This window comes from Bos taurus, chromosome 1 (genome assembly GCF_002263795.3).
Source record: "Bos taurus isolate L1 Dominette 01449 registration number 42190680 breed Hereford chromosome 1, ARS-UCD2.0, whole genome shotgun sequence".
Taxonomy (NCBI): Eukaryota; Metazoa; Chordata; class Mammalia; order Artiodactyla; family Bovidae; genus Bos; species Bos taurus.
In genome coordinates this window covers 154,729,578-154,755,443 of record NC_037328.1, presented here as the reverse complement: position 1 = coordinate 154,755,443, position 25,866 = coordinate 154,729,578, and the positions used below count along the sequence as shown (strand labels likewise).

At 45.6% G+C, this 25,866-nt stretch overlaps 1 pseudogene; it reads left to right on the top strand.

The window, feature by feature from the left end:
- Positions 1 to 1,447: 1,447 nt before the first annotated feature.
- On the top strand, positions 1,448 to 24,906 carry LOC132346143 (myocardin-related transcription factor B-like; annotated as a pseudogene).
- Positions 24,907 to 25,866: the final 960 nt, after the last annotated feature.

The window sequence follows — 25,866 nt, the reverse complement described above, 5'->3', positions numbered from 1 at the left end:
AGTATAAAATCTGAAACCATATAAATGAGCTTTCATACTCTGTCACTTCAAAACCATTGGTCTGTCTTGCACTTTGAATGACTCTTACCCACACACAATTTTGTATCATGAATTGATTATTCTGAAAATATTGGTTCATTGGGTTATGCAGATCTTCCAAGTGTTGACAGAGCATTAGACAATATGCAAAAATAACACTGGTTAAATTCACCACAGAGTTCATCATAAAAAGTTCTGAAGTACTAGGACAGTTTACGGTGAAGCTTGGCGATCAGTCATTCTTAAAGTAAAAAAAATGGTTTTGTATGGAAAAGAGGCTAATTTGGAATTCCCTGGTGGTCTAGTGGTTAGGACTCTGCACTTTCACTGCTAAAGTCTCTGGTTCAATCCACGGTCAGAAAACAAAGATCCCACAAGCTGCACAGCCACACACAAAAAAAGAGGTTAATTCATCTCACAGCTCAAATGATACAATGAGCACTCTGTCCCGAGACAACGTTCACAGTTCAGGATGGGAAAAAGTACTTTACATACACTTCTCATTTTGTGTTCAGTAGCTCAGTCATTCCCAACTCTTTGTGACCCCGTGGACTGTAACTCACCAGACTCCTTTGTCCATGGAATTCTCCAGGCAAGAATGCTGGAGCAGGTCGCCATTTCCTCCTCCGTGGGATCTTCCCGAGCCAGGGATCGCACCCACGTCTCTTGCATGTCCTGCATTGGCAGATGGGTTCCCTAACACTGGGCCACATGGGAAGCCCAAGAGCATGAAAAATATATGCTCTCAATAGTTGAAATTTAATTAGCTTAATTTTGTTGTATTGATTAATTTGATAAAATTCCTACTTTTATTCAAGTAAAATCTCCTCACAATGTTGTGATAGTTTCTGCTGTACGATGAAGTGAATCAGCAATAAGTACACTTACGTCCCCTCCCTCAGGAGCCTCCCTCCCACTGCATGCCATCCCACCCCTCTAGGTCACCACAGAGCACTGAGCTGACCACCCTGTGCTATACAGCAGCTTCCAGTGTGGGACGAATGGGGAGAGTAAACTTTCTATTAATATTTCTTTATCAAGGACATTTGTCACTGAAACTGACTGTTAAAAGCATGTACTGTGAGGGCCTGGCAGTGATGAATACAATCGTTACTATGTAGAGTTTGAGCATCACAGTCTTGGCGCTGAGGCACCGGCAGTTTTACCGTCAATACAAAAGGCAATACAGTGAAAAGGACAAATAAAAGCTCAGTGTTATTGTGAAAACAGTTTGATCTGTGCAGTGCATGAAATAGTCTGAGGGACCAGACTTTGAGAACTGTTGCTGTAACTATTATAATACAATTTCAGGACCTAAAGTAGGTGATAACTTGGATGGAGACCACTCAGGGAAAAGGGACACAAGGTGACAAGAGATGGATCAGTGTGAAGCTTAGTGCGCTGCACCATGACCGTGGCCAAGACAATGCTCTGCACCATGACCATGGCCAAGACAATGCTCTGCACCATGACCATGGCCAAGACAATCGCTCAGGAAGTATTGTAACAGAGCAGGGCCTGTGGGGCCTGCTGGGACAGAGCCCCCCCACACCCATGGAATTCCACCTGCCTCTAGTCTGTAAAAAAAATTAGCCAAAGAATAAACTTAATCTAAGAAACAGGAGGAAATGCAGAAGCAAAGGAAAGCAGTAAAACAAGACACTATAATGACTTTAGCCTTTAAACAAAGTCAAAGACCTTTAGTTCTTCCTCAAGAGCTATAGATAACATTCTGAGCCATATTCTTTGAGCTGGTTTGCAGATACTGAAACCCCCACCAGATGGAAAAAGTTAACATGATGACCAGACTGTAGCCAAGACATCAACTGCTCCATCTTATGCAATTCTGAGAACTGGTCTCAAGGAATAGGGAACAAACCAACCCTGGAAATGAAGACTAATGGCAGTCAACACAATCAAAATGATGCTGAGCAGACTACCGCATGACAAATTTCAAAATGAATGTTGGAGCGGACTGTGTGGTTCTGCACGTGACCCCTATTCCACCCCTGCCTGTGCACCCCTGAATGAAGTCGCTTGGTCATGTCTAGCTCTTTGCGATCCCATGGACTGTAGCCCACCAGACTCCTCCATCCATGGGATTCTTCAGGCAAGAGTACTGGAGTGGGTTGCCATTTCCTTCTCCAGGGGATCTTCCTGATCCAGGGATCTAACCTGGGTCTCTGGCATTGTAGGTAGACGCTTTACCATCTGAGCCACCAGGGAAGTGCACCCCTGAAACTCCCTTTAAAATCTCTTGTCCCCTGATCATCAATGGGGACTTGGTTCTTTGGGACATGAGTCCACCTTCTCCCCAAGATTGTCAGCTTCCTCAATAAAGATATCTTTCCTTCCACCCAACCACTGTCTGTCAGTATTGGATTCTGCAGGGATGCATAGTCAAACCCAAGTTCTGTAACAGGATGGACCTTGGTTCCACAGGCTGCCCCCGGGCAAGCAGGAACCTGGGTTTCATTAACCTCCCTGACCACTCCCATCATGGCTATGCCCAGTCCATAAGGTGTCTCCAGTTCTAGGTATTGAGTGATAGTTGCTCAGTTGTGTCTGACTCTTGTGACCCCAAGGACTGTGTAGCCTGCCAGGCTCCTCTGTCCATGGGATTCTCCAGGCAAGAATACTGGAGTGGGTTACCATTTCCTTATCCAGGGGATCTTCCCCACCTAAGGATCTAACACAGGTCTCCTGCACTGCAGGCAGATTCTCTACCATCTGAACCACCAGGGAAGCCCTCTAGGTACTGCAATCTGGTCATTTCTCTTGTTCTGTCCATGTCTTCCTGCACACCAGTTCTTTTCCAAACCGCCTGTTTTCTGAAACAGCTCCCGTCTCCACATCTGTCCAGGTGTTTCGCAGTGGGACAAGGAAGGCTACACATGACCCAGTGTTCAGGCTGCAGCTAATCAGTGCAGAGGTGGAGCCCAGACTCAAGCTGTGCCCGTGACCCTTTGCTGAAAATTCTGACTCTGGGGGTGCAAATTGGTCAGTCTTTTTCCAGATGGCCAAAACTACAAGATAAAAACCAATGGTCCTCAAACTAGGTATGCATTAGAACCACCTGGAGGACTTGTTAAAATAGACTGCTGGGCCTCATCCCAGAGCTTCTGGTTCTGTTGATCTGGGGTGGGCCCTGGTATTTTACATTTATAATGATTTCACAAGTGAAGCTAATGCTGTTAGTCATGGGGGCTGCATTTGGAGACTGAAGTAAAGTTCCAGAACTATCAGGGATCAAGGTTGTGGCCCCATTTCACAACTAGAGAGGCTGAAAAAATCCATCTGGAGAGATGGAGAAAAAGAGATTGATAGATAGACAAAGGAAGAGAGAGAGAAGTGGGCATATAGATAGAAATAGAGACAGACAGCCTGAAATAAAAAGGTAAGTTACACAGATACTATCCAGGTAGTTTTCAAGAGCTATTTGCATTGGTTGCTTAGTCTCAGCCACATGCCTATCTTTGGGTTCCACAAAAACCCTCTGCATCCTTGTAATATAATAAAATGTGAGTTAAAATTGGGTTTCTACCCCATTAATCTCAATATCTTCTTAACAGGTATACCCTCCCAGAACCATTGCCTGAAATTCTATTTGGAGCCATAAACAAAGGCAGTGGAAACAGAACAGATGTCATTACGCTTCTCACAGACACCAGGACCTCAGCCAAGATCCGCATCAAAGCTGCTAGTTGGTGAAGAAGACCCCAAACACCCACAGGATTCTCAGCTACAGCTCGGGCGAGGGCATCATGGACAAAAATGCAGACTCTGGTTGAAAGCACTTTGGTTTCAACCTGACTCTGCTCTTTCCCAGCTGCATAATCATGAATCTGTTACTTAAACGCCCCAAGCCTCAGTCTTCTTATCCATAGGGTTTGGATGACAGTAAGACCTGCCTCAGAACATTCCTATGAAAATAAAACAGGATCCATAGAATAAGCTTAGCACAGGTTCTGGCACAGGGTGAGCTCTCAAAAATGTTGATTTTGGTTATTATCACTTATTGTTTTTCATCTCTTCTGACTGAAAGCCTGGATTTGAAGACTCAAGTTCACGGACCCTGGACTTTAATCCTCTGGGTTTGGCTTTTGTTCTGGACTTCTCCAGGCTATGTTCTCCCATACACAGCTCCTCACCCTAGTTCCGGCTCTAACTGATGTAGCTGGTGGTGCTACCAGGAGATAATTTAAGCCTCCAAATCATCATGGTTGTTAACTCCATCAGAGATTGAGAGTCCTCAAAGCGTGCTAGCCCCAACTATCTATGCAAGAATTCCAAGACAAAACAAAGCCTGGGAATGTATTTCTGCAGGCTGGTAATAAGAGTCAGCTCATATGCTGGGCTGGAGGAAGCACAAGCTGGAATCAAGATTGCCGGGAGAAATATCAATAACCTCAGATATGCAGATGACACCACCCTTATGGCAGAAAGTGAAGAAGAACTAAAGAGCCTCTTGATGAAATTGAAAGAGGAGAGTGAAAAGTTGGCTTCAAGCTCAACATTCAGAAAGATCATGGCATCCAGTCCCATCACTTCATGGCAAATAGATGAGGAAACAGTGGAAACAGTGTCAGACTTTATTTTTCTGGGCTCCAAAATCACTGCAGATGGTGATTGCAGCCATGAAATTAAAAGACGCTTACTCCTTGGAAGGAAAGTTATGACCAACCTAGATAGCATATTCAAAAGCAGAGACATTACTTTGTCAACAAAGGTCTGTCTAGTCAAGGCTATGGTTTTTCCAGTGGTCATGTATGGATGTGAGAGTTGGACTGTGAAGAAATCTGAGCACCAAAGAATTGATGCTTTTGAAATGTGGTGTTGGACAAGACTCTTGAAAGTCCCTTGGACAGCAAGGAGATCCAACCAGTCCATCCTAAAAGATGATCAGTCCTGGGTGTTCATTGGAAGGACTGATGCTCAAGCTGAAACTCCAATACTTTGGCCACCTGATGCAAAGAGCTGACTCATTTGAAAAGACCCTGATGCTGGGAGGGATTGGGGGCACAAGGAGAAGGGGACGACAGAGGATGAGCTGGTTAGGTGGCATCACTGACTCAATGGACATGGATTTGGGTGTACTGGGAGTTGGTGATGGACAGGGAGGCCTGGCGTGTTGCAGTTCGTGGGGTCACAAAGAGTTGGGCACAACTGAGCTACTGAACTGAGGGAAGCAAGCTGGGGGAAGAGTTCTGATCCTGCGTTCAGGTGTTACTGTGGCTTCCCAGGAAGTGGCACGGATTCTGGCATGAGGATCTGATTTGGGGTCAGTTAAGAATCTGATCAAGGGGCATATCATTTCTGTCAGCTAGAATAGCAACATCGCGTGGCACTCCACCATACTGAAAATCAGTCTCTGTCTTCAGTTTCTCCTAGTTTCAGCCTGTTAGACCCATGTCCTGAAATCCAGGAGAGCCACCTACTATAGAGCCAGCTCCTATGGCAAGCCGGCACTGATACGCTAAGAACGGGCAACAGAAAAATGGTTAAGCCAGGTTCTGTCTCCTTTGGATGTTTCCATCCACAGCCTTCATCTCTGCCATCCTCAGAAACGCTCTCTCATCCCTCATGTGCTTCAACTGCCCCCTTCCTCCTCCTCCAGCTCACCTGGCTTCCCCTACCAGCCTCAGTGTTCTCTGGGCTGCTTGCCCTGACTGAAATGAGACCCTCCTCCAGGTCCAGGGTATCCTTGACAACTTTCTCAAATTGAGGCCATGGATTCTCCCATAATCACAGCATCTTGCGGCCTCTTCCAAAACTCCCTCCTCTGAGGCTTTCCCGTCCAGCAGTCTCATTCACGCCCATGTTTGAGTTGCTACCTATCTACTGGTGACTACTAAATCTTTATTTCCATCCTATCTTTCCCTCTGCTCAGCAGACTGGTATATCTAATGGCCTTTGGAAATGTCTAAAGTAGTCCAGCTCAGTTCAGTTCAGTCGCTCAGTCGTGTCTGACTCTTTGTGACCCCATGAACCTCAGCACGCCAGGCCTCCCTGTCCATCACCAACTCTGAGAGTCCACCCAAACCCATATCCATTGAGTCGGTGATGCTACCCAACCATCTCATCCTCTGTCATCCCCTTCTCCTTCTGCCCTCAATCTTTCCCAGCATCAGGGTCTTTTCAAATGAGTCAGCTCTTCATATCAGGTGGCCAAAGGACTGGAGTTTCAGCTTCAATATCAGTCCTTCTTCCAATGAACACCCAGGGCTGATCTCCTTTAGGGTGGACTGGTTGGATATCCTTGCAGTCCAAGGGACTCTCAAGAGTCTTCTTCAACACCACAGTTCAATAGCATCAATTCTTCTGCACTCAGCCTTCTTCACAGTCCAACTCTCACATCCATACATTCAGTAGTCCAGCAGGCACCTTCAAATGAAATGCTCCAAATGGAAGCCCCTATTCTTACTGTGGCAAACTGACTTTTTCCTGCCTTTGTTCTCTACTTCAACACATGGCCACGTAGCAAAGAGCTGAGGACTCCTCCCAGCAACAAAAGGCAAATTGTCAGCCACACGAGGGTGCCATCTTGGAAGTGGACTCTTTAACCTCAGTCAAGACTGCAAATGGCAAGTCTCCTGAGATCGTGGGCAGCCTAGGACGTTCCCAGCAAAGGTCCTCAGAAAGGGAATGTAAGACAGGAACATAATTAGAGATTTTTCTACTGAGTCTCTTCAACAGACCACATTTTAGAAGTATCTCATATCCCTTGCTGCCGGTGGTTGGAACACAACGTATCACACAGGGCACTAGGCACGGCGGATAAAGTGTGACCTTTGGCCCATCTTGCTCCACGTCCTCAAAGTAAAGCGGTTGCACATGAATTTAAGGGGCTCACCTTACTCTCCAGGCAGCACCTGCCCCCTAGGACGAAAGGACATCGTGCTTCAGCTGAAGTTGCAACAGAGGAGCTGGAGAAAGCAGCTAGTGGACTAGGGCGTCCTATCACCTCTGAAGAGGCCAGCGGCATTCCACGAGCAGATAGAAAGCTCAAAAGGAGCCAGAACTGAAACCCTCTGAAGCACGGGATTCAGAGCCAGCGCTATCGTCCTGAACTTGTCAGGATGCACATTTTAGAAGGAGCGTTTGCAGAGCCATCCCTTCAGCCTACTCAGATGAAATTGAAAAGAGCTCACCTAGCTGATGATCTGAATGAAAAGACTGTTGGTGCTACGGAGCTAGTAGAGAAAAGCTTCCTTCCTCTGAATTGTTAAGAAAGCAATTAGAGCCATTAGGAAGGAGGACTATCTCCAAACTCAGGGCAGTTTCTCACTCGACAAGGACAGCAGTGATGCTTTGTCTTAGGATCAGCCAGCCAGCCAGAGGCACAGGGGTCGGCCTCATCCCCACGGGAGGCAAAAGTTAGTGAACTGCCCTCTCCTGTGACTACAGACACTGTAGCCCAGGTACCACCTTTCTTGTTTTGACAGAGGAAGTGCCTTGTTTTCTATATATCAAGGTAATACGTTTTCACCAGAAGAGAAGTTGGAAAGTGCAGAAAAATATAGATTTTTACATGTAATCCAACCACTGTTAACATTTTCAATAGATGCTTACACTGTATTTCTGTTCTACATACACATTTTTATTTTACAAACAGCTTTGCAACTTGCTTTAAAATTTTTTCATGTAACTTTTTTGAGATTATAGTATATGAGATGTAGATCACATATAAAACCCACTCTTTTTTCTTTTTAACCATTATAATCATTTTAAGCGTACAGTTTAGTAGTGTTACATATATTCACATTGCTGTGCAACAGGTCTCCAAAACTTTTTCATCTTGCAAAAGTGAAACTAAGCCCATTAAACAATAACTCCCAATCCCTCAGGCCTGGCAACCACCATTCTTGTTGTCTCTATGAATTTGACGGCTGTAAATACCTCATATAAATGGAATCATACAATGTTTGCCTTTTTTGTGCCTGGCTTATATCACATAGCATAATATCCTCAGGGTTCATCCATGTTGTAACATATGACAGGATCTTTCAGTTTTAGGGCTGGATACTATTCCATTGTATGAATGTTCCACACTTTGTTTATCCATTCATCAGTGGACATCGGGTTTCTTCCATTTCTTGGTTATTGTGACTAGTGATGCTATCTGTGCACATGAGTATAGAGCAAGTCTCTTCAAGACCCTGCTTTTGGTATTTTGGGGCATATACCCAGAAGCGGGACTGTTGGATCATGTATCTATGTACATGAGTATATAGCAAGTCTCTTCAAGACCCTGCTTTTAGTATTTTGGGGCATATACCCAGAAGCGGGACTGTTGGATCATGTATCTATGTACATGAGTATATAGCAAGTCTCTTTAAGACCCTGCTTTTAGTATTTTGGGGCATATACCTGGAAGCGGGACTGTTGGATCATGTATCTATGTACATGAGTATATAGCAAGTCTCTTCAAGACCCTGCTTTTAGTATTTTGGGGCATATACCCAGAAGCGGGACTGTTGGATCATGTGGTAGTTCTTTTTTAATATTCAGAGGACCTCCATACTGTTCTCCATAATTGTTGCATCATTTCACACTCCCACCAACAGTGCGAAAGCTTCCAATTTCTTCACATCCTTGTCAACACTTGTTAATTTCAATTCTTCTGATAATGGTTAGTCCAGTGGTGTGAAGTGATATCTCACTGTTTTGTTTGCTTTATTGACGTGTAATTAATTTACAGTGGTGTTAGTTTCAAGTGTACAACAAAGTGATTCAGTTATACATTATATATGACACATGTAAGAACATATGCTTATCCTTTTTCAGATTCTTTTCCGTTATATATAGGTTCTTCCCCTGCGACTCAGAGGTAAAGATCCACCTGCAGCACAGGAGATGCAGGTTCAATCCCTGGGTTGTGAAGATCCCTTAGTAGGAAATGGCAACATGCTACAGTATTCTTGCTAAATCCCACAGTCCATCACGCCGCATCAAACACCTCCCTGCCAGGACTCTCACTTACCCTTTCCTCTTTGTCTCCAGACTTGGATACTTCTCTGCCCATAAAGCTGTAGTACACACATCAGGGTCCCATCCGCCCTCCTCAGCATCCACCTCCAGCCCCCAAAGTCTGCTTGAAGGGCACCACACCCCTACTCTGATAACTGCGTCTGGCTGTGGGGCAGGATCTGCCAGAGAGACAGGGCAGTCAGAGGGGCTCAGGCACTAGTGCCCTGAAAGCAGTCCTCAGCTCATGGTGGGGGGAGACTCAGGAAACACCGTGCTCTGCACCCACAGTTGCTGCTTACCATTGACCAGAAATTCCTCTGCTTGTAATGGCCACAACTGCCTCTTATCAGGGCTTCCCTGGTGGCTCAACTGGTAAAGAACCCGCCTGCAATGTGGGAGACCTGGGTTCAATTCCTGGGTTGGGAAGATCTGCTGGAGAAGGGATAGGCTACCCGCTCCAGTATTCTTGGGCTTCCCTTGTGGCTCAGCTGATAAAGAATCTGCCTGCAATGCAGGAGACCCCGGTTCGATCCCTGGGTTGGGAAGATCCCATGCAGAAGGGAAAGGCTACCCGCTCCAGTATCCTGGCCTGGAGAAGTCCATGGACTGTATAGCCCATGGGGTCACAAAGAGTCCGACACACTGAGCGACTTTAACTTTCACTTGCAGTGTTCAGCCCAAGGAATGTCCTCACTCACGGTCAGTGCAATTCTCTTCCTGCTTGACAGAGAAAGTGGGAAAAAAATACAGTAGGAACTACATTCAGTTCAGTTCAGTTCAGTCGCTCAGCTGTGTCCGACTCTTTGCGACCCCATGAATCACAGCACACCAGGCCTCCCTGTCCATCACCAACTCCCGGAGTTCACTCAAACTCACATCCATCAAGTTGGTGATGCCACCCAGCCATCTCATCCTCTGTCGTCCCCTTTTCCTCCTGACCCCAATCCCTCCCAGCATCAGAGTCTTTTCCAATGAGTCAACTCTTCGCATGAGGTGGCCAAAGTACTGGAGTTTCAGCTTTAGCATGAGTCCTTCCAAAGAAATCCAAGGGCTGATCTCCTTCAGAATGAACTGGTTGGATCTCCTTGCAGTCCAAGGGACTCTCAAGAGTCTTCTCCAACACCACAGTTCAAAAGCATCAATTCTTCGGCACTCAGCTTTCTTCACAGTCCAACTCTCACATCCATACATGACCACTGAAAAACCATAGCCTTGACTAAACAGACCTTTGTTGGCAAAGTAATGTCTCTGCTTTTCAATATGCTATCTAGGTTAGAACTACATTAAACTACATTAAATTCCTTTTCCTACTCTTCTTCTCTGAAGGGATAAAAAAGCACCTTCCTTCCCTCTTTTTCTCACTCATTTCTAGGAAACTTTTCCCTTCTATTCAAGGTGAGTCTCTCACCTGGATTCTGGATCCCATTTTCTCCGCCTTCATCACTAAAGATGTCCAATCACCTCTGAACCGACACACGTGATGAACACGTCCCAGTCTTACTTCCCTACAGCATCTGAAGTGGTTGATCATGCTTTTAGAATGATTTCTTCCTTGGTTTCTATGACAATTCCTTCTTTTAATTTTCCTTCTGCATCTCTGGATACCCCCACTTGGTGATCCAATAATCTGACACCTCTTAAATTTCTCTCCAAACCACCCACTTCCATCCCTACCACCACATTGCTAGAGCAGAATAGGTCCATCTCAGGTCAAGATCACTGACAGATTCTTCTAGCTGCCTCTTCACCCCAGCTTACCCTCCAGCCCAAATCAATCAGTGACTCACCAGTTGGGTTTAATGGATGGCAAGGCTGGTGGCAGAGGTCGGGGGTACTGGAGCTGGTTCCCTCCCCCACTCTGCTGAACCTGCGAGATGTGAGAGATTTTCCTTTGGGGACCTGTTGCTTCTGTCTTGGAGCAATCTCATCTGCCACTGTCCTACTTGAATCAGTTCAGTTCAGTTCAGTTCAGTCACTCAGTCATGTCCGATTCTTTGCGACCCCATGAATCACAGCACACCAGGCCTCCCTGTCCATCACCAACTCCCGGAGTTCACTCAGACTCACGTCCATCGAGTCAGTGATGCCATCCAGCCATCTCATCCTCTGGCGTCCCCTTCTCCTCCTGCCCCCAATCCCTCCCAGCATCAGAGTCATTTCCAATGAGTCAGCTCTTAACATGAGGTGGCCAGAGTACTGGAGTTTCAGCTCTAGCATCATTCCTTCCAAAGAAATCCAAGGGCTGATCTCCTTCAGAATGAACTGGTTGGATCTCCTTGCAGTCCAAGGGACTCTCAAGAGTCTTCTCCAACACCACAGTTCAAAAGCATCAATTCTTCGGCACTCAGCCTTCTTCACAGTCCAGCTCTCAAATCCATACATGACCACTGGAAAAACCATAGCCTTGACTAGACGAACCTTTGTTGTACCAGGGCTTTTTAGACAACCCCATCTGACTTTGTAACCCAGCCACAGCTCTGGAGTACCCCGTAAGTTGAAACATCTTTTGTCCTGATACCTCACATATCTCTAAATCCTGCACACCAGCTGCAGCCTTCTGATATTACCACCCCAGGGTGGATGTTGATTGGTAACCATTGTGAATTGTTGAATGAATTGTGAATTGTGAATATTGCATTCACAATTGGGATACTCATGTCTTTTAAGTCTGAAAAAGGAATCACATGCTTCACACAAAAGTGAATGTAATAATAAAGATTGTCTTTTCCCTGTAATTTTGGCCTTCAAGAGTCTCAGAATCAAATTTGTATTTCAACTTACTAACTCTCCAAAGCCCCTGTCTGCAGTATCTGCAAAATATGGTTCTTATTGTCCATTTGTCTGCATCTTAACATCTTATTTGGGTATTCCCCTGATGTATGAGTTCTCTGTTGCTGCTTACCAAATTACCATAAGTTTAGTGACTTGAAACAACATGCATTTATTATCTCTGTTTCTGTGGGTCAGGAGTCAGGCAGAGCTTGGCTGTTTCTTCTGTTTAGGGTCTCACAAAACTGCAACGTAGGTGATAGCTGGACTGCATTCCTTTCTGGAACTCAAGATCAAATATATTTATATATATACATATATGTATATGTATCAGTTCAGTTCAGTCGCTCGGTCTTGTCCGACTCTTTGCAACCCCATGGACTGCAGGACGCCAGGCCTCCCTGTCCATCACCGTCTCCCAGAGTCCACCCAAACCCATGTCCATTGAGTCAGTGATGCCGCCCAACCATCTCATCCTCTGTTGTCCCCTTCTCCTCTTTCCCAGCATCAGGGTCTTTTCCAATGAGTCAGCTCTTCGCATCAGGTGGCCAAAGTATTGGAGTCTCAGCTTCAGCATCAGTCCTTCTAATGAACACACATATACATACACATACACATACACATACACATGTACAGGCTGTGCTGGGTCTCCGCTGTTGCACAGGCTCTTGTTAGTTGTGGGGAGTGGAGGCTACTCTCCAGTTACGGTGCTCAGGCTTCTCACTGCGGTGGCTTTTCTTACTGTGGAGCACGGGCTCTCGGGCACGTGGGCTCAGGAGTTAGCTCCCGGCTCTAGCGCACAGGCTCAATAGTTGCAGCGCACAGGTTTAGTTGTTCCACAACATGTGGGATCTTCCCAGACCAGGGATCAAACCCGTGTCTCCTGCATTGGCAGGCAGATCCTTTACCACTGAGCCACCAGGGAGGCCCTGCACGGACAGCCTTACATCACGTCACACAGTCAGGGAAATGGCCCTGCTGTCGCTTTTGCCGCCGAATCTAACAATCAGGGGAGTGACTCTCTCATTGTATCCACAGATCCTTCTCAAGATCAAAGGGAGAGAATTAGAAGTGATATGTGTACCAAAGGGCAGAAATCTTGGGGACCATCTTAGAGTTCTGCTAACCACACCTAATCTTATATTTTTATTTATTGTGTTAAACAATTTTGTATAGCTGTATTTTTTTTTTTGAACTCTATCTCAAATATTTTCAAGACTAAGAAAAGAGACCATCTCACACTGTATGGTAGATTGATTATAAAAAGGGCCCACCTCAATTATTCCCTCCTTGGATCCCTGCCTTTTATGATGTGCCTTTGCAGCTCATTCCAGAGAGTCTCGGATGGGCGTATGTCTCCCTTTGGCAATAGACGGCAGCTGAAAAATAATGTGAGGGTGTTGGGCCTGATCTTGAAGGGAGACTGATGCTCTTGGCCTCTCCCTCTTGGACCCACACCACCATGTTAACAAGCCCAGGGCTGCCTGCTACAGAACAGTGTAACCACCCATCGTGGCCAGTCCTGGATGCCTGGGGGGGGTCAGTTGACCACAGACCCATGAGGGTGCCTACCCAAAACCAGCCGAGCCTGCTCCAGATCAGCAGAAGCTCCCTGTCAATCTATACATTTATAAGAAATAATAAACTATTATTGCTTTAAGGTACTACAATTTGTGATTGCTTATTATACAGCAATAGCTAATGGATGAGGCTTCCCTGGTGGTCCAGTGGTTAAGAGTCTGCCTTGCAATGGGGCAGGGTGGTGGGTTGGGGGGTACACCGGTTCGATCCCTGGGCCAAGAAGATCCCACATCCCCCGGAGCGGCTAAGCCGGAGCGCCCCAACCACTGAGCCTGTGCTCTAGGGCCTGGGAGCTGCAAGTACTGAGCCCATGAGCCTAGAGCCGGCGCTTCACAGCAAGAGAAGCCTCCACAGGGAGAAGCCCGCACACCACAACTGGAGAGGAGCCCCGTTCGCCGCAGCTCGAGAAAGCCCACGCACAGCAAGGAAGACCCAGCACAGCCAAATAAAAAATGTAATAAACAAATATTTTTAAAATAGCTCATTGATGCATGTGGGGAAATGCAGCCGAGGACTTAATTTTATAGCGGAAGTGACGTATCCAAAAAGGCACAATTCGTTCACAGCGCTCTCGAACCTCTGTGCTTCGTGTACTCAATCCCTGCCGCAGAAGACGGGGTATTTCAACCTGTGCGCCTTCATCTTCATTCGTAAGACTGATGTGTGACCTGGAGTCCTTTCTACAATGATTACAGCAATAAAGAAATAGAACAATCAAATAGCAAGAAAGAAAAAAAGCGTTCTGCCATGCTATTCTAGACACTGCTGCCCTAATAGAGCCATGAGCAGTTTCTACTTTTCTTGCAGTTTTTCAGTTCAGAATTACTTTAAAATAAATCCCAGTGAAAGCAGTAATCAATTATGTCAAGAGGAAAACAAAGTTTGATCTGAGAATACTGAAAATACATTTTAGAAATAAATTACTGTGTCATGTCCTATGGCAATATTGCATCAAATTGTGTAAAGATAAATTGTACAGTCAACTTCTGGGTATCTGTGTGTAGATTATCCTTTTTGCAAACTAAAAGGGCAAACATTTAGGTTTTTAATCCCTCTTGTTTTCGGTGACCACCTTTCTAACTACTATTAGTCTTGTTTGCTAGGGGGATAGAAATTGAGTGTGAAATAGTAATAATTCAGTTATATCATGAAAAAATAAGGCATTCAATGTAAGTAAATTTCCAAGATGGCCTAAAAGTTATCCTTGCTTTAAAAAAAAAAAGCAACCCTATAACCATTCTGACATAAATTCTTCTAAAATGTGTTTTACTTTTTCCTTCCATTGGAAACAAAGTATTCTACTCCTTAAATAAACCTTTATTGTACAAGGTACTTTAGTAGACGTTGAAAGGATGCAAAGGTCAATCAAAACAGTATTCTAGCCTCTAGTGGTTTACAACTGAAGGAGGAAGGTGAGCAGTAAGACAGGGACACAGATGAGTCCAGAGGTTAGGTCACAAGAAAGGTAAAGAAGTCTCGTACGAGAATTCAAGGAAAATCTCGAATCCATTTGGTGACATGAGGGAAGGCCATGTGAATTTGGTTCTTGAGGACAAGAGAGTGAAGTAAGAGAGGCACTTGCCCCACATGTAAAATTTAAGTGGGTATCAAAAAACTCAGTAATCAGTGGGGGAAGGATGGACTGGGAAGTTGGGGTTAGCAAATGCAAACTATTATCTATAGAATGAATAGACACAAGATCCTACTGTATAGCACAGCAAACTAAATTCAATATCCTATGATAAATCATAATGAAAAAGAATATACTTATATGTGTAACTGAATCGCTTTGCTGAACAGCATTTTTTTTTGTACAGCAGAAATTAATACAACATTGTAAATCAGCTATACTTCAATTAAAGAGAAAATATAATTCTGTTTTAATGAAAAAACCCTCAGTAATCAACATTTGAAATATTTTAATGTATAATTTTTAAAGGTCAAAAACCAATGCAAAAATACCTGTGATGAGTTTTAAATAAAAACTCAAAGTTTTAAATAAAAACTAGGCCAACAACAGTACCATGTCAGAGTCTTATTGGAGTCTGAGGCAAAACAAAACACCCATAAAAAACTGTTTGATGTGGGCACTAGAAAGCCCACTAACTAGGAAGTTATGCTAGTTTCTAAAATTATAGTCTATTGTAAAAAATGATGGTCTGCTGCAAGGAATGATCATTTTTATAATCATTTACACCTCTGCACAATTTGGAATGCCATCCCCTGAGTGAGGAAATTGCATGTGTGTTAATTACATGATGCCGAAAGTCTCAGCCTCGGCATTGGTGTCAAATCGCATCTCGGAGGCAGAGTTTTGGGTAAAGTAGAAAGAGATAGCTTCACTGGGTTGTCAGGCAAAGGGGGACACAGTGGGCTCCTGCCCTCAAAAACAATATGTCCCAATCGGGAAGGGTTTGATGAGGAGTTTCATAGCAATCGTTCAAGGGCGGGATTGCTGACAAGACTAAGGTGTGTGCAGGGTCTCAGGTGATGGTCTCCTAATCTTGATGAGCTTCTCTGGTCCTTTAATCTTGCCTCAGGTGGTTTCTTGGTTGCTCCTCCCTTGATTTGCTGTTTTTCAGTCCTTTCTGTCTCTGCAACCCCATGGACTGTAGCACTCCAGGCCTCCCTGTCCTTCACCATCTCCCAGAGCTTGCTCAAACCCATGTCCATTGAGTCGGTGATGCCATCCAACCATCTCATGCTCTGTCATCCACTTCTCCTGCCTTCAATCTTTCACAGCATCAGGGTCTTTTCTAATGAGTTGTCTCTTTGCATCATGTGGCCAAACTACTGGAGCTTCAGCTTCAGCATCAGTCCTTCCAATGAATATTCAGGGTCGATTTCCTTTAGGATTGACTTGTTGGATCTCCTTGAGTCCAAGGGACTCTCTCTTCTCCAACACCACAGTTGAAAAGCATCAATTCTTTGGTGCTCAGCTTTCTTTATGGTCCAACTCTCACATCCATACATGATTACTGGAAAAACCATAGCCTTGACTAGATAGACCTTTGTTGGCAAAGTAATGTCGCTAACCTTCAGAACTCAGGGAAGGTCATGGGGGCTGGAGTCTTGCCTAGAAGAAATGGAGGGAGAAAAAGGCTTTCATGCCCAAGAACCCCACAAGGTCCTTCTTAGTTTCAATAGGAGCAGATATTGGCTTCAGGTTTGACTCCTAACCAACTCAGATGATGAGATGGAATCTACAGCCTGATACCAAACCTTCAAATTGTGAGTCGGAATATTGGGCTGGACTTGTACTACTCTAATAATAACACTAGTGTTTTTCTCTACATGTTCTTCTAGAGATAGACCCTTAGGCAGCCTGAGGCATCCATCTGCCTTGAAAGGAATTAGGACTGTTACCTAGGAATGCAAAGAAAAAGAAAGTTATAGTTTAGCCTCTGACTTGGAAAATAGAATTTTCAAATGCACAGCAAGACTTAAAAACAAGTCTCTGTCAAAAGAAAAGGGATTTCTAAACAACCTTATCTCTGTCTCTAACTTACCAAGAGGAGCTGACTCACATCAAGGGGTGTCTTCCACAGTGAAGCTGAGTATCCCATCCCCCTCTGGTCAAGGCCAAGGGGCCTGGCGCCCCAGGTAAGAAGGGCGTGATGCCCAGGAAGTGAAAAGCCCAACTTTGGTCCTTCTCACAGGATTTAGGGAAGAGAGAAACACAAGAGGAGGGAGATGGCTTCTCTGAAAACGGCACGTTTTGAGAGTGGAGGAAGCAACCAGAGGAGATTTTCACAAACTCAGGGTTTTTAATTTTTAATTAAAGCATAATTGTTTTACAATATTGTGTTGGCTTCTGCCATGCATCAACATGAATCAGCCACAGGTACACACACACCCCACCTTGAGCCCACCTTCCACCGCCCACCCATCCCACGCCTCTAGTTGTCACAGAGCCGTGGGTGTGAGCTCTCAGCAAATACCCGCTGGCCATCCATGGTACACGCGGTAAAGTCCGTGCTTCAGTGCCGCCCTCCCAGTCGTCTCACCTTCTCCTTCCCAGCTGTGCCTCAGGCCTGCTCGCTTACGCCTCCATTGCTGCCCTGCAAATAAGCTCATTCTTCTAGATTCCATATACATGCATTAATATGTGATATTTTTTTTCTCTTTCTGACCTACTTCACTCTGTATAATAGGCTCTAGGTTTACCTACCTCATTAGAACTGATTCAAGTGCAGTCCTTTTTATGGCTGAGTAAAACTCTACTGTTTATATGGACCACAACTTCTTTATTCATCTGTCTATAGACATGTAGGTTGCTTCCATATTCTAAGTATTGTAAACAGGGCTGCAATGAACATTGGGGTACATGTGTCTTTTTCAGTTTTGCTTTCCTCAGGGTATGTGCCCTGTAGTGGGATTGTTGGGTCATATGGTGGTTTTATTCCTAGTTTTTCAAGGACTCGCCAGACTGTTCTCCAGAGTGGCTGTATCAATTTACATCCCCCAACAGTGCAAGAGGTTCCCTTTTCTCCACACCCTCTCCAGCGCCTATTGTTTACAGATTTTCTGTTGATGGCCATTCTGATCAGTGTGAGGTGATAGCTCACTATAGTTTTGATTTTCTCTAATAATGAGCAATGTTGAGCATCTTTTCATGTGTTCAGTACGTGAGTCTGAGTGAACTCTGGGAGTTGGTGATGGACAGGGAGGCCTGGCGTGCTGCAATTCATGGGGTCGCAAAGAGTCGGACACAACTGAGCGACTGAACTGAACTGAATAATGAGCAATGGTGAGCATCTTTCATGTGTTTCTTATGATAAAAACCCTGCAGAAAGTGGGCATAGAAGGCTGTTGTCGTTTAGTCACTAAGTTGTGTGCAACTCTTTTGCGACCCCATGGGCTGTAGCACGCCAGGCTCCTCTGCCCATGGGGTTTCCCAGGCGAGAATACTGGAGTAGGTTGCCATTTCCTTCTCCAGGGGATATTCTTGACCCAAGAATCAAACCCACATCTTCTGCATTGCCTCAACATAATAAAGGCCATATACAACAAGCCCACTGTAAAAAATATGCTCAATGGTGAAAAACCGAAAGCATTTCCTCTCAGATCAGGAACAAGACAAGGGTGCCCACTCTCACCACTATTATTCAACATAGTTTTGGGAGTCCTAGATGTGGCGATCAGAGAAGAAAAAAATAAATAAAAGGAATCTGGATTGGAAAAGAAGAAATAAAACTCTCACTGTTTACAGATGACATGATATTATACACAGAAAATCCTAAAGAGGCCACCAGAAAATTACTAAAGCTAAGTCATAGGATATAAAATTAATACAGAGAAATTCCTTGCATCCCTGTACACTAACAATGAAAAATCAGAAAGAGAAATTAAGGAAACAGCCTCATTCACCATTGCCACAAAAAGAATAAAATACCTAAGAATAAAAGAGACTGAAGACCTGTATGCAGCAAACTATAAGACACTGATGAAGGAAATCAAAGTCAACACAACAGGTGGAGAGACACCATGTTCCAAGACTGGAAGAACCAGTATTGGGAAAATGACTTTACTTCCCAAAGCAGTCTACAGAGTCAGTGCAGTCTACCAAGGGTGTTTTTCACAAACTCAGTCTTAAGACACAGGAGCACCTTGCCTCCCAGGCTGCCCTGACTCCAAATTCAGGAACAGCCCAACCCGAACAGTAGCAGGTCTAGGAATTCTTCTTTAGGAATTCAGGCACGGCTTTATTAGGGCCCTGCTGCAGCGAGGTGGGCTGAGAACATACAGCAGCCTTCCCTGCTTGCTTGCTCCCCAAATGGCCTTGTTTGCCGGGGTCCAGCCCCCGCTGATCCAGGGTATTTGAAGGAGAGACGGCATAGGCGACCTATTCATTTAAATATTTATCAAAGATATAAAGAGTAATAGAATGAGGATAGCTCAGTAGGAAAATTCAGTGGAGAAAAGAGGCTGAGTAGCTTGGTTTATGCGGGAGACCAATAAAACTTCAAGACAAGAAGTTTGCACCACTTAGGTAGGCCGCAGGCGTCCTTCCGTTCTCCCGAAGGAGAGGAGACACTGAGGCCTCCCCAGTTGGATCTTAGAAGCCCAAGCATAATTAGCAAGCATGGCGGGTTCCACGCTCCAGATGGAGACTCAGCCAGAATTTGGGAGAGAGAGCGACATGGGGAGACCAAGTTTCGGTGAACAAGGCCCGCACTTTATTTTCCAAAGTAGTTTTTATACCTTAAGTTATGCATAGAGGATAATGGGGGAAGGGGTAGAGTCATGCAGCAAGCCAGGCTTTCTTCCTGCAAACTTATCATATGCAAAAGCTTAGGTGATTTGCATCATCTTCTGGCCTGGAGGCCTGTTAACATTTTAAGACCCTTTCTTCAGAAAACTTATTTTTCTCTAAAGGTGATTGGTCAGGAGCCACCCTCCAAAAGCATTAGATAAAGTTGCATTCCTACAGAGCAAAGGTGTGGTGGGCTATAACAAGAAAAAGAATTAACTCAAGGGTCCCAGGTTACAAACATTAAAGCTACTACTTACACCAATTATATTAATCAATACACTGCCAGGGACACAGCAGGTAAGGGATATGGAAACTTAGCAGCAAACATTGGCCCAACAAGTGAAAATCCCTTCACCAATACAATTTCTAATCAATCTTTTAACTACTCAAAAGAATCTGTGTTTAGACAGTTTAGAACATCTCCTGCCTCTCACAGTTGGGAGGCTCTGAACAATCACATGAGGCCGGAAAAACCTATTCAGGCAGGCTAGAGGATTTCCAAAGGAGTTTGTAGGTAGAAACACTGTCACACCCAGGAACTTTGTTAACTGGAGCTGTAAATTAACTCTTTTTTTTCAGAGAGAGGTAGTGGGGGACAGCCCCCCGTAAAGTCAGAGGTGTAGGTGAAAGCACAAAGCAGAAAGTAGGCAGACTCTGGTTTTGGGGGTAGATGCTCGAGAATTTCCAGGGGGACTCCTGAGGCTCGATCCCGCCTTTGCGTTTGCCGAGCCTCCTTCCTCACGACCTTTGTCATGGGCGGAGTTCCTCACGCTGGCTCCGGGCAGTGATAGAATTCCAGTTGAGCTATTCCAGATCCTGAAAGATGATGCTGTGGAAAGTGCTGCACTCAATATGCAATATGCACTCAATATGCAATATGCCGGCTCCCGGCACTTGTTCCTTGTATGGGTGAGGGAGGGGTGGCTTAGGTGCTTTGCCCACCCTTAGGTGATGTTGAGGCCAGGGGGCATGTTCTTGAGTCCAAGCTAGGTGTGGACAGAACTAACTTTGGAAGTTCTCCCATGCCCCCAAGGGGAAGAAGAAAGGTAAATGAGATAAGAGCCCCAAGGCTTTCTGGGGTTCACAGTGGGCAAGGGCGAGGTCAGCATGGAGCCAAGCCCCTCAGTGAACTGCCTAAGCCGGGCGGCACAGGGAGAGGGTGCCATGTGATCCACGGCAAGGTCTGTGCACGGTGTGCATCGAAGTGCGCAGGTCACATAAGGCACCGTCACCTGGGAAGGCTGTGCTCCCAGTGATACTGACTGCCACCTGCAGCAGCTTACCCAGTGCAGCCCGTGTGGTAGGATGCAGCCATGCAGACAAAGGACTGTTCCACAGAAACCGGAAGACACCATGAGAGAGACGCTGCTGATGCTCTGCCAGGCGCCCACGGTCCCCTTACCGGCTCTGTGGGCCTCCATAGCCTGCACTCAAACTCTTCTTTGGAGATGTCCTTCAGGCTACTGGTTCGCCTGCAATGCGGGAGACCTGGTTTGATCCCTGGGTTGGGTAGATCCCTTGGAGAAGGACATGGCAACCCACTCCAGTATTCTTGCCTGGAGAATCCCATGGACAGAGGAGCCTGGCGGGCTACAGTCCATGGGGTCGCAGAGAGTCAGACACGACTGAGTGACTAACACTTTCACTTTCAAGCTACTGGAGTGACTACAGAGGGAATAAGAAAACCCAGTCCTTCCACCTTAAGTCCTCAAGCAGGGACTTTAGGAAACAACTTAAGACAACAGGGTTGCCTGCAGAACCGGGTTGAGGCGATGGTCTGTGGGGAGCTGCCCGTGAGAACAGGGTCCTTTGTCTGAAGGACACAAGCTCTGGGAGCTGCCTCAGTCCTTGAGGGTTTGCTTGCAAACATAGCTCTCTGTCCCGCCACCCCAGAGATTAGGCGCTTATTTACCGCAGACACCTGGAGTTCTGTGCAAACTTCTCACGCACAGGGAAATGTTATCTGGTGTAAGAAATAATGACAGGGAGCCATTCCCATGCTCTCAAGATTTCTTGTGACTGTTTGTAAGATGTATAGGTCAACCAAGAAAAAATGTCAACTGTCTTGTCTTTCTCACGCTCTTCTGTATAAATATGAGATGCTGAATAAAGTTGGTGTCAGACTGCATCCCTTCGTGGAGACGTGTCTGAACACCTCGACCCCATCTTTGTTGTAGTCTCTTGCTGCAGTTTCCTTTCTCAGCCCCGCCGTGCACGTTCTCGGGACCCGATCGACTTTGCCGGCTGGCACCGGCAATGGTCTACGTGCCTTTGCCTGAAACCACACCATTACTCGGACGGTTCCACCTTCTCTTCTTTCAGTGATTCCTCTTATTCATTATTATTCCTCTTGTTCTTTTGGCTTTTCTCAACTGAAAGCATAATTCACTTGTTTTTCTTCTTTTCAGCGTGATAACAGTTAGGTGTATGAAGTTTCCTCTGAGTGCAGTTTTGGTGTAACACTGTGAGTTCTAATATAATGCAAATATAAGCATCATGTAGCTATAAATATTCTATTATTGACTTCTTCTTTGATCTAAAAGATGAATTGGAAGACTGTTGTATAATGTGCAAGTGTTTAAGTTACCATTTGGTTAAATAGAAATAGCTATAAAAACACGTGTCCACATAAAAGCCTGCACATGAATGCTCATAGTAACATTATTCATAATAACCAAGAAACCAACCACACGAATGTCCATCAACTGATGAGTCAGTAAGCAAAATGTAGCACATCCATTCAATGGAATATTATTTGGCAATAGGAAGGAATGATGTAGTGACATAGGATGTGGATGAACCTTGAAAACATCCTAACCGAAAGATGTCTGCCACAAATGACACATGCTGTGTGGCTTTATTTATATGACATGTGAAAAATAGGCAAATCCACAGAGACACAAAGTAGTCATGTGGCTGCCCAGGATAGAGGTGGAGGGTGTGGGGAGGGACTGCTAATGGTAAAGAGTTTCTTTGCAGGGACGGAAAAATGAAAGTGCTAGTTGCTCAGTCATGTCCAGCTCTTTGCGACTTCATGAATGGTAGACCCCCAGGCTGCTCTGTCCATGGAATTCTCCAGGCAAGAATACTGGAGGGGATAGCCGTTCCCTTCTCCAGGGGATCTTCCTGACCCACGGATCGAACTCAGGTCTCCTGCATTGCAGGCAGATTCTTTACCATCTGAGCCACCAGGGGAAGGGGTAATGAAAATGTTTTGAGACTAAATGGTGGTAAAGGTTAAACAACTCTGTGAATATACTAAAAACCACTGAGTCATACATTTTAAGAATTAATTTTATGTACATGATTATACATCAATAATACTTATTTTTTTTAAAAAAAGGTATCATGGTAGAACCAAATGTTTAAAAAAATGTTTGCCCTATCTTCATAAATTATATCTATAGGCTCCATATCCATTTAGCCTATGTTCATAAATTGGTTGCTCCTGTAGGTGGCTCAGATGTTAAAGAATTCACCTTCAGTGGAGGAGACCTGGGCTTGATCCCTGGGTGGGAAGATCCGCTGGAGGAGGGCATGGCAACGCAGTCCAGCATTCTTGCCTGGAGCATGGGCAGAGGAGCCTGGTGGGCTGTAGTCCATGGATTGCAAAGAGTTGGACAGGACTGGCTAAGCATAGCACATATCCATATCCAGGAAAAATAGAGCAGTGGAAATTTTTTATATTTTTTCTTGTTTATCTTTTTTATATACAGTAGTTTGTATCTGTTCATCCTCCTAATTTATCACTCCCCACCCCTTGGAATTTTTTAATGTAGCACACATACATAAGTATGCACTAATACACACACAACTTGGTAAATGTTCTAGTGACGAATGCGCCAGTGAAACAGCTGTCTAGGTCAGGATGTTAGCAGTACTCTGGGAGTCCCCTGAAGACTCCCTCCCAGACACTCCTTGGGAGCATTTCTTTAAAGAATCCTCATCTCAGGGTCTATCTCTGGAAAACGCAAGCTAAGACAATGTGGGTACAAAGGTCCCTTTTCTCTGCCCTCCCCCAAACACTCAGAAGCCATTTTTGAGGGCGCAAGAGGCTAAACTTTTACCTGAAAGAACCATTATGAGAGATGGTACGGGAACTCTCCTTAATGATTAAGTGAAGCTGAAAAAGACTGGAACAGTCGTTGACACGTGGTCACGGCTGTCCCTGGGCTGGGGGAGCACGGGAAGAGTCAAAGCAGGCAATGAAACATCTCTCCTGCCCTTCCCTGCACGCCAGATGCCGGGTGAGTCGGTCAGGCGACCCAGCCAGGAGGCTCGCTAAGGAGATCTTGGAGCTAGGTAACTGGCAAGTAGCCAGGTCCACCAGAGGGGGTTATTCTCCCCAGTCTTGCACTTTGATCCCAGAGAAAGTCATCTACTTTCTCTTAGCCTCTGTGTCCTCAGCTAGAAATAAAGGGGGAAATGCTGAATTCCATGTAGTTTTCATATCAGGGGTAAAACCAGTTCAAAGAACTTCCACTTGTTCGCCAGAAGAGGCCAAGGCTCATCCTTATAAGACACCAAGTACAACACGGGTTCAAGCCGTATAGAGTCTGGGATGAAGTCCCCCGTGACGAGCTTCCAGAGGGCAGGCAGAGGGGTCAAGTCTCCCTGCGGTTTTCAACTGCCTGGGACTGGCAGGGTGACTTTTGAGAGGGTACATCATCCCCGATGGGGAAAATATGCTGTCCCCTTGACAATGAACAAATCCCCTAGCCTATGGAAAAGTCTTGGACGTGGTTGGCTATGAGCTAAAAATTGAAGAGGACTGCTTTAAAAATCCGATCATCTGAGACGCCGGAGTGAAGGGATTTAGGTAGAAAGGCCAGAGCTGATGAATATCACGCTGGTGAGAGTCTCCTGCAGCTGAGTGTTCGGTCCTGACAATTGTCAGATCCTCTAGGGTCGTAAAATCTACCTCAGCAGAGGGAGGATCTCGAAACGCCTTTGAGTGATGCCGGGGATTGCTCGTGATCTGGTTCTGCATGCTCCTTCAAGGTCATTTCCCACCAATTCTGTTGGGAATTGGATGTTGCTCTGCTGTTTCCTCTAACCATCCCCTGGGTTTTAATACCTATTCTCTATTTCTGACTTCTTATACACTTTTATTCAATAATTCCAATTTCCGTTTAAGAGTCAGACTCACTTCACAGCCAGATGAGCTGGCTTTCCTCGACGGCCCCACCGGCCGCCGCAGGCTGAGGGTCACCACCTCCCCGGGCAGGCCCGGCGGTTCTGTCTCTCCCGCTGATTCGGACAGAACCTGCCTCTTCAAGCCTTTCGTGTGAGGACAGCGCTTGGCCTTCAGACATGGGGATTTCTCTGTCTTTTTAAAGAATACGCTTCGTTTTGAGAGAAAGAGGTGTGCCCTGGTGAATTCAGCCGTGGGAAGTCTCAGCAGTGACTAGAAAGTCCGCCGCATTCACTGTGAATCTGTTAATGTGCTCAGTAGGTAACGACCTAGAGGTGTTTCTGCTTAACTTTTCTCCTGAGTCACGCGGACAGAAACAGTGGCAGGCGACCAAGCATTTCACCAAAAGCCCAGAAAACGCCATCAGTTCCCTCTCCGCACCCAGGTTTGTGTCTCAGGGCAACACGCTTCTCGTTATTCTCGGCAAACCTCTTCCTCGCCTCCCAGCGTGAAAAAAAAGGGAAAGTGAACGTCACTCAGTCGTGTCCGAATCTTTACAACCCCACAGGCTATACAGTCCATGGAGTTCTCCAGGCCAGAACACTGGAGTGGGTAGCCGTTCCCTTCTCCAGGGGATCTTCCCAACCCAGGGATCAAACCCATGTCTCCCGCATTGCAGGTGGATTCTTTACCATCTGAGCCACAGGGATGCCCAGCGTGAGTTCCCTCAATTAGAAACAGAAGATGCCCAAGTTCAGCGCTGACTGTACTCCACTGTCAGGAAACTCCTGTTCCTTTGCCCTCCCTGAATGCCCAGTGTCCTCAGCTGGCTCTGCCCCCTACCATTCAACGCCGGCATCAGAGTTTACACTTCTCCCGAACAGTTGGAACCCCCAGGGTGAATATGCCGCAGATTCCCCAACCATCCCACCACTCTTCCATCAGTACTGGGAGGCATCTGTCTGCCAAATCAGAGGAACCCAGTTATTTCCAGAAAGAAACTGCCCTTCCTAATATGTGCAGACATTTGTGTCCTGGATACAGTCCTGGGGTATTTTTTATCAGTCTTTGAAAGTGAAGTCGTTCAGTCACGTCCAACTCTTTTTGACCCCGTGGA